The 9,332-nt window shown below is 26.8% G+C and overlaps 1 long non-coding RNA gene and 3 pseudogenes across 1 annotated transcript; 3 read left to right on the forward strand and 1 right to left on the reverse strand.

Moving 5' to 3' along the window:
- The first annotated feature begins 399 nt into the window (after positions 1-399).
- On the forward strand, positions 400-1,457 carry LOC113558946. Its single transcript, XR_003405766.1, has 3 exons — positions 400-495; positions 560-689; positions 978-1,457. It is a non-coding gene; the product is annotated as an uncharacterized LOC113558946 (long non-coding RNA).
- Positions 1,458-1,697: 240 nt separating this feature from the next.
- On the forward strand, positions 1,698-3,094 carry LOC113555735 (annotated as a pseudogene).
- A 255-nt stretch (positions 3,095-3,349) lies between these two features.
- On the reverse strand, positions 3,350-4,720 carry LOC113557344 (annotated as a pseudogene).
- Positions 4,721-7,036: 2,316 nt separating this feature from the next.
- Positions 7,037-8,777, forward strand: LOC113559156 (annotated as a pseudogene).
- The last annotated feature ends 555 nt before the right edge of the window (positions 8,778-9,332 follow it).

The following is a 9,332-nucleotide window of genomic DNA, read 5'->3' on the forward strand; positions in this document are numbered from 1 at the left end:
AACAGGTTTCAATTTAACCATAACCCAAAGTAATGTTATTTAAATTGTCTAGTTTCAATAGATGTTTTACGGTTGTTTTATTTAAATATAATTTGATATTATTGTGTTCAAATCAGAATTATTTTTGAAGAATGGTAATGCCATACTATATTGAAAAAAATCAATTTTATATTTTCGTTCGAGTATATTTATTAGTTACAATTATTTTACATTCAAATTCAACTAAACATCTGGACATCTGGTAGACTTTTACTATCTTTTATTGCTTATCAAGATTATTATTTCTTATCATCTGTTATATGTTTATATTTCATAATATCTTTTTGCATTTATACATTTGTATTTGTATTGAAGTTTCAACTGTAAGTTTTTTTCAAATATTTTCTATTAAGAATGTAGTTTTTTGTTAGTTTTTGTTTGATTGTTTCCATTTAGTGAATTATTCAGTGATTTCTACGTACTAGTTGTCATATAAAGATTTTTGTTCTCGTTATGGTGTGTAGTAGTGACATTTTAACCTCCAACCATTTTACATGTTTAACGGATTAAATTTTTTCAGATGGCAGTACAGCAAATCACTCAAGGCATGCTATGACATGAATTCACTTTTTTACCACTTGGGAGAGTATCAAAATCCTACGTTGAAAATGGACTAGAAGATACTGATAATAATAATGGTTTTTTGCAATGTACGTGTAATGGTAACTGAATGTAATTGATAGCAACTTAATAGTAGTGTAACAAAAAGTTAGTGTCATGAAACTCAGACCATTAGATTAAGTAAATGATTCTTATTTACCATTATTAACTTTCATACGTATCATTTAAGCTGATAACGTCATAAACACTATAAAATATGCTTTTATATGATAATTTTGACTGATATAACAAATTCATACTTTTAACGGCTTATAAAACACTGTATTCTCAAGTTTTCTCCAACCAGTATACATATTTAACTGACTACATTTTTTCAGATTGCAGTACAGTAGATCACTCAAGGCATGCTATGACATGAATTAAAATTTTTACCACGTGGGAAAATTACAACATCCTACGTTGAAAATTAACTAGAGGATACTGATAATGATAATGGTTTTATGCAATGTACGCGTAATGGTTATTAAATGTAATTGAAAGTAAATTAATAGTAGTGTAACAATTGAAGTTTGTTAAAAATCTGAATAAAGGATTGGTAAACAACTTTAGTTGTAATTTTCATTCATAAAATTTGCCTTAGCAAAAATTAAAATTATTTTGTACCATTCTACCTATAACTTATTTTATCTGTTTTTGTTTTTACTTTTATTGTATACAATTAGGATGTTAATTTCAAATACAAATATTGTGAATATCTGTTAATTATAATTTTTATGTAAATGTGTAATGTATAGTAGATAACCCTGGGCCTCCACACGAGTATGTCTCAGTGAAGCCCAGTAATCTCGTAGAGATAAAAAAAAAAAGTATTGTTATTTAAATCGTCTAGTTTCAAGAGATGTTTTACGGTAATTTTATTCAATTATAATTTTATATTATGTTCAAATCAGAATTATTTTTGAAGAATGGTAATATCATACTTTAATGAAAAAAACCTTCTTTAAAGTTGATGAACGAAGATGGAAACTTTTTTTCTACTAGTAAAAGCGTTTACGTTTCATGTTTCAAACCAAAATACACAATTATAATAAAGAAGAATGTTTCTTATCACAACGGTGATAAATACATTTTGACAGTTCTTGAGCATAACGAGCATTCAAGTGTAGATAAACAAGCAAGTATTCGACATTCGTAGATATTACATTTAGATAATACCTTTTACATACCAATATAATAGAAAAGATTTAAATTTTTCCATTTATTTAATATTCATATCACATTTTTCACAATGCTCAATGCTCATAATTATTAATTACTCTTACATACTTAATATTAATTATTTTTGGTCCCTTAATTTTTATGTCAATCACCTCAATGTTATGTAACACCTCATTTTTATTTGTTTTAATGTTTTGTTATTTATTACTTTAAATATTTTTTGATTTTTAGTTAAATATTCTAAGTGGGCAATATTTAGATACAAATATTACTGCATAAAAAACGCCTTACAACTATTTCCTGGCAAGTTTTTCATTCATTCTAGGATACATATTAACATTGTTCGTTTAGCATCCTATGACATTAAAACCAAACATTTCATCAAATGTATTTAGAATTAAGTTGCTTTTACTTGTCATATTAGCTGTAAAAAATGTTTATCGTAGAGATGGTATATGTGAAAAATGGGCTCTAACAAAAGGAGACTTTAAAACACTTTTTGTTGTATCAAAAGATAAATTTTTAAGTGTTGAAAAGCTAGTTCATGAAGACTTATTGGAGGTAGATGAAAAGGATGAGTATAAACTAACTAGTGAGTACTCACTCATAAAATAATTGCATCATTTTCTGGTGTATATCATATAAACTTGATTATTTGTTAAAATGTGATGATCATTCTTTTGTCAATGAGCTAGAACATATGCCTAAAAATAGGTTCTACTGGGGATATTTTGATAGTAATGTAAACATTAAAAAAGAAGTAAATTTAAATAAACTGATTGGATATAGCGTGTGATAGGTACTAGTCATATGTTTTATCCAAAGATATTATCATCTACATAGTTAAGAATCGAGATTACCAAAGGTAAGTTGATCATAGTAGCATAATAAAATATAAAGTAATAAGAGAAAATATTGATATTTATAACGGTTTTATTAAAATGATTGATTAACAATCCTAATTCTTGCTGTCTAATTTTATTTTTTAGTTTCTTTGCTAATGAAGATGTTTTGGTTGGCGCTTAGTTAAGTCCATTAAATATTACTAGAAAACATTACCAGCGATTTGACACAGAATGGTATAGTCGTGGATGTCAAAATGATTATTTAGTAACACATGAACGTATTCCTGAAATGATGAGAATGCCACTGGTCAAACATTATTCAAACTGGAAAACTATGAGATAGAGAGTTAAAAAATATGGCTTGCAACAAGTATAACTGGTCAGTGATGCCATCTAAATGTTTTGTCAGAAATTTGTCTTTAATTCCATAGATACATTTTTCAACATAAAAAGACAGGTGTTATTATTAATTTAATAAATTTAAAAATTGGAGTTTGTTTTCAGTTTTGAATAAATATATATATATATATATATTTATATAAAAAATATATATATATTAACAATACAAATTTTATATTGAAATTAAATTTTATTCTTATTATGTTTGCAATTTATGACAATATAACAAATTACAATAATTTCAATAATTTGTTTTTACGCCGTAAGAAAATTAACATAACATTATATATTATAAAAACTTATTTCATTTTCAATATGTGTTATTTTTTCTTCCTGTCTGTTATACATTTAGGACAGAACCATTTTCCTTTAGGCTTGGTAGTTAATTTGACACAAGCAAAGTGGAACCATTCAATAGGACACTAAAATAATAAAAGTACACAATTAATAAAATATGATAAAAAAGAATGAAACAATATTTACAATAAAAATTAAGATTGTTATTATTTTTTCAATGGTTTAAGTATTTAATAAAATATTATATAAATAAAAACAATAAATATATAAATAATTAATAAATTAAAATTAAAATTCTTACATCTGGATTATCACAGCCAATCATTTCACCATAAGAAACTTGGTTACATAAACAGTATGTTGGTTCGTTTGGATCAACAGGCATATCTAATACTTCAGCCGACTGAACAACTCCAGCACCAACTAATGCATCAGTAAGGGAACTAGTTTCTACTGTAACGCTGGTTACACTATTTGTAGGGTTTGATGGATTAGTGACGACATTAATTAAAGGTGTTTTACAAGGTGCTACACTTGTTTTTTTGTAACTCCTGAAAAATGTTGGTAATTATTATACAAAGAAATCAACTTAAATATGGCTAAAATTTTGTTGTACACAAACCTTTTTTCAGTTGTTTTTTTTTAGATGTTTTGTTTGGAGCTGTTTCTTCTTCACTCGATGCACTCTTCTTTTTAATTTCTCTGTCTTTAATCTTTTTACGTCCTTCTGGAAGCAATAGGCATAAAGAAATGGCCAAATACATTGGAATTATATAATATAATGAGGAACACCTACGTTTTTGTGAATTGTCTTCTATTTTCTTGTAGCGCTAATGGCTCTGTCTTGAATTTCAGCTTCAAAGCGTGCCAAATCTGAATCAAATTCTCTAATATGTTTATCTACCTGTAAGGTACAATGGAATAGAACATTATTAGGGTAATGTTAATAATTCAAAATCAACATACTAATTCATAAGTTTGTATAGCCAATTGAACTTTATCATCACTATATTCTTTCACTTTGTCAAACTGATGTTGTATGGTGGTCAACATTTCGCGTTTTTTATCTGCTGTATATCCCTTGACATTTGACATATAATCGTTTGTCAGTTTGTCAATATTACGCATCAGTTCTTGAACTCTGGAGTCAAGATCTCGCATCAGGGTGAAGTTTCGTTGTAACTCAACAGGAAGATTCTCTAAATCTGAAATATAAATGATAGTACCTCGTTTAAATGCAAAATCGAAAAAAAACTTACTGTCTAGATAGTGTTCCAAGTTAAGAGCAGAAGTCATTTTTGTAAATAAGTATAAGATACTTGTAAACAACAACTTTTAAAAATACAAAAAGTGCCTCATAAATTTCTTCTGTTTATATTTTTGATAATATATATAGTGAATAAGACGTGAATACACCATTTTGATATAACAATGATATGTAACTGCCCGATGACCGTATAAACAATAAACATACAAATAAATATGCCAAGTTTTGTAACTGGCAACACTGTACGAATCCAACATTTCAAACATTTCTAATTTTCAAATAAGCCAATTATTAGTCGAGTCTAACGACATTTATATTTTATTTATTTAAACGGTTTATACCCAAATTTTTCAATGAAATAAAATTTAAAATTTAAAACGTTTGGTAGGTACATCGTATATGTTATAGTAAATAGTTATAAATTATAATTCATAAGCAATAAACATAAAAATATAAGTATAAAGCAATCATAAAAATAGTATTCATTCATTCAGGATATTATTAGGAACTAGGGTATGTTTAGGTTCATTAAAACAATACACTATTTTAACCAATTTACACCAGTTTACACTTAGTCCCCATTTTTATTTAAAAAAACTTTCATAAGCTGATGGTGTATGTTTTTATATCCTTTGATTAAAAAAATTACGCATACTATATCAGTACTTAAATGTCTTAAATGTAAATTTTTCATTGGTTTATGGATTTTTAAAATCCATCCAAACCTAGCCGAAACGTTAAACCTAAACTTAACAATCTCTTGCACTTTTGCAGGCTCATCCAATTCTCAATTGGAAACTCATCTTATTAGATAACCAAAAGTAATATAGACAGATACATATCATATCTCAACACAAAACTTATCACTATTGTTATTTAATATTATGCGTAGGTACCTACTATACCTACCTAATTTAATATCTGTATTTGTTTTCATTATTTTTTACACTTATATTATAAAAATTTGTCTCTATGAATTGGTAATCTTTATACTTTAATGTTATATTAAATATAAATTAATGTAGTTTTAATGTAGTAATGTAATGTTACGTCCAATGGCCATATATATATGTTACGGTAAATTATGTTAAATGGAAATATAATATAATGTTATTCGCCGATTATTAATGTTATTTACCAAATACACTGGTGATTATCGTTATAAACCGGATAATCACGTTAATGACCAAATACACAGGTAATTGTTGTTATAGATCATCAGATATGCAAGTGAATCTCAAGTACTACAATTTGAAAAAATCATGTACCTAGGTATTTTCAAAAAGAGAAAAAATGCATTATTATTTTTTATTTATTTTTACAAGTTGTACTGTCATGACATTTACTTTTACATAATTGTTCAGCCCCACGGCAGGCACAACGCTTATTATTACAACCAGTTTTTTAATGGCAACGCTGGTACCCTTGAGGGCCCGCAATCGAATTATTACTAGCTGCTTCTCTCAGTGTCAACTTTAGTCTACCATCTGCTAATTTTATCATATTGTCCATGTCTAATAGATTTTCTTCGCAAACAGCTATTTCTTGACGTGTGTAATTGTATTTAATAAAACCATGTTCCCAGTGGCGTAATTTGGAATTGGGATATAAGTTTATACTATCATTCTAGTTTTCACAAGAAAGTAACGACAATTCCCTAATTCGTAGGAAAATAACGTTAATTTCCGATATAACTTAATTTACCGTGACATATATATATGCGTGGATAGATTATTAGGTAATTAAAAAAAAGAAACACTGACCATTTAAGACCAAGAAATATTTTACATATACATACCTATTAATATATATGTTTAGTGGCTGGTACCTTATATGATACAATAATACGATTTTTTTGGTAGGTATTCAATAGTTGATTGTTTTTAGCTAGTTGTTTATAAAATGTTTTTTTTATTTTCATCGTGTACTAGCTAGCATCCATGTGCGTGTTTTTACGAAATAACTATAGGTACTCGGTCTGCGCGCGATGTACTCACTATTATTATTCGTACATGAATTTTATTGTTGTTAACTATTTGTACCTTTTTATTTTGTATTGAAATCGTAATTATTATGTTTTACAAACAACTATGATTTATATATATATTATGTTCTTTGGTGTACTTACTTGCAAACTTGGCCCTGGCTAATGCATTTGCCTATAATATCTACAATATATTATAATGATATTGTTGCTGTCGTGGACAAAACCGCTGGAATCGCGGTTCTCGGTTTGCCTTAATTTTCAAGTCCACGGCATGGGAATAGTAAGGAAGTACAATATTCCAAATTATGACTATTATTAAAGTTGAAATTATTATTATCTAGTGGTTCTTTGGTAAAATTCGCCAAGCAAGGGGTGTAAATAATCATGCAGTTACACTATAGCCTTTTTAAAATTATACTATAAATGTTATACATTAACAGTGTATTGAAATCTCCCAAATTAGAAACCTGCATCATAGAAAATAATAAACCTTAAAACTTTTTCTTGATCACATTAAAACAATTTATTATAATCCGAAAAAAATAAATCATATTATTACATATTATATTCCGTGAAAAGCTGAACTTTCCAATTCAACATGATGACCGGAGTTTTTATAATATTTAGTGATCACAATTATTTTTTAGCTCCTGTAATCGATTGTGTAATATAATATTATGTCTCAGGGTATTTGTGTAAACAAATTTTACGCTAATTTAAACGTTTGACATAATTATGTCATTCTGCAATAAAACAATTTAATTTGTGTCCACATGAGACGGTAGTGTACTGTGTATCTACTGACCAAGCACGTAGCTAGAATATTTCTACTTGGGGAGCCAATAATTTTTGGCCCTTTTATCATTTTCCATAATTTTTCCCAATGAAATACTTGTAGAGGGCTTTTCCCTCACGCTCATCATTAGGTGGTTTGCCGTATAAAGAATCTTATTAATTTATATTTTTAATTTACTTTTGGCTAGTAGTTGATTAAAAAGAAATGTTTTCTCAACAAGTGTACCTATTGAAGTATTATAAAAAATATATAGTGCCTAAATTAAAAAAAAACAAAGATTATCAATATCTAAAAATAACAAAAACTAAAACCAATAAAACCGAACATTAAATTACATTTATAGTTGATTTTTTTTGGCCCATGTATTGTTATATGTATCATATTTATACTCGACATCAATAAAGTATTTTGAAATATTTTTGTTGTCTCTAATAGGTCAATAGGAGAGTGAAGTAAAATTAATAAATATAAGTAAGGAGATGTTTTAAATAATTTTTAGGATAATATGGTTTGTGGTATGATCCAAATATGTAACAAAACAATTTAAATTTGAAATAGCTTTTAAACTATTTGGACAAATACAGCTTTGAAAACGTAGTATTATAGCTACAATTATTAAGTTTTAGTCATTCGTGTAAATAACAGTGGACAGTGGTATAAGTATTTTTAAACAGCCAATTTTGAACTTACCCTGTGCCAAGGTACAAGTGCGACTTTATTTTTTATTTTTACATTTTTAATAGTAAAAATTGTTTAAGAATATTTTTCACAATTTTGATAGTGGATTTAGATGTAACACTCCCGTATCATTATATTGCAGTAATCATCATATTTTTAAGTTAATTATTTCACAAGAAATTGACAGTTGAAGTCGAATTATTTAAAATTTCGTCGCAGTTACCCCACTTCACCTTATGTCTATCAACACCCTATTATTTATATTTTTCAGAAATGTTATCCATGAATATAAAAATTAATTATTATAATAATAAATAATAATTGTATTACCTAGTAGTAGTCACAATAGATTTATTTTAATGTGCACAATCACATTTTTGAAAATTGGTAAAAATAATTATATTGTGAATTGGGGGGGGGGGCTAGGCCATAGTAAATTTAAGGTGGGCCCGGCCCACCCAGGCTCCCTGGCTACGTGCCTGCTACTGAGTACTAGTACGGCTTGTCAACTTAAAGTCAAAAGAAGGATTAATATACCAAAATATTCATTTTTTAAATTTTATATGCAAATTGAATAGTTTTTTTTTTTCAAATATTGTAAAATGGTAGACGTTTTTGATTTAATACTCTCCAAATTATTAAAAGACACTTTATTTTAATTTACTTTAATGTATCAAACATAATGAAAAAATAATAGTTTTTATTATATTATATAGACCATATAGTATAGGTACTATATAGTATAAATATGAGAATGCGATAGTTTTTGCAAAACTCTAATTTATTCTGAAGCAGTAAAAAAAAATATGAACTAAAAAAGATTGGAAAATTCACAATAGCATAAAAATTGTTGCATTTTGTATGTGTTTATTATACATGATGATTCTTTTATCAATGAACACTTATTATTTCAAGTATTGACTTTTTAATTTTTTTATTAACATTTTTTATTTCATGATTTTCTCAAACAATATAAAATTTAAATTTTTTTCATTCTACTATTTAATAGTGAAACCATTATCAACTTTTGATTTTCAAATGATAATAACCAATATCTATACAAAAAATTTTCTAAATTAATAGGGCTTTTTTTTTTATGAATTTAAGGTTCAAATTCTTATTGTTCATTAATTTGATAAGTAGCTTGATATAGCTTTTCAAAATTGTATTAGAAAAGCATGAAATTAAAAATTTGTCATGAAATACAATTGAAATTTATAACGATAATTTAGACTTTGGAAAACG

This window comes from Rhopalosiphum maidis, chromosome 3 (genome assembly GCF_003676215.2).
Source record: "Rhopalosiphum maidis isolate BTI-1 chromosome 3, ASM367621v3, whole genome shotgun sequence".
Lineage (NCBI taxonomy): Eukaryota > Metazoa > Arthropoda > Insecta > Hemiptera > Aphididae > Rhopalosiphum > Rhopalosiphum maidis.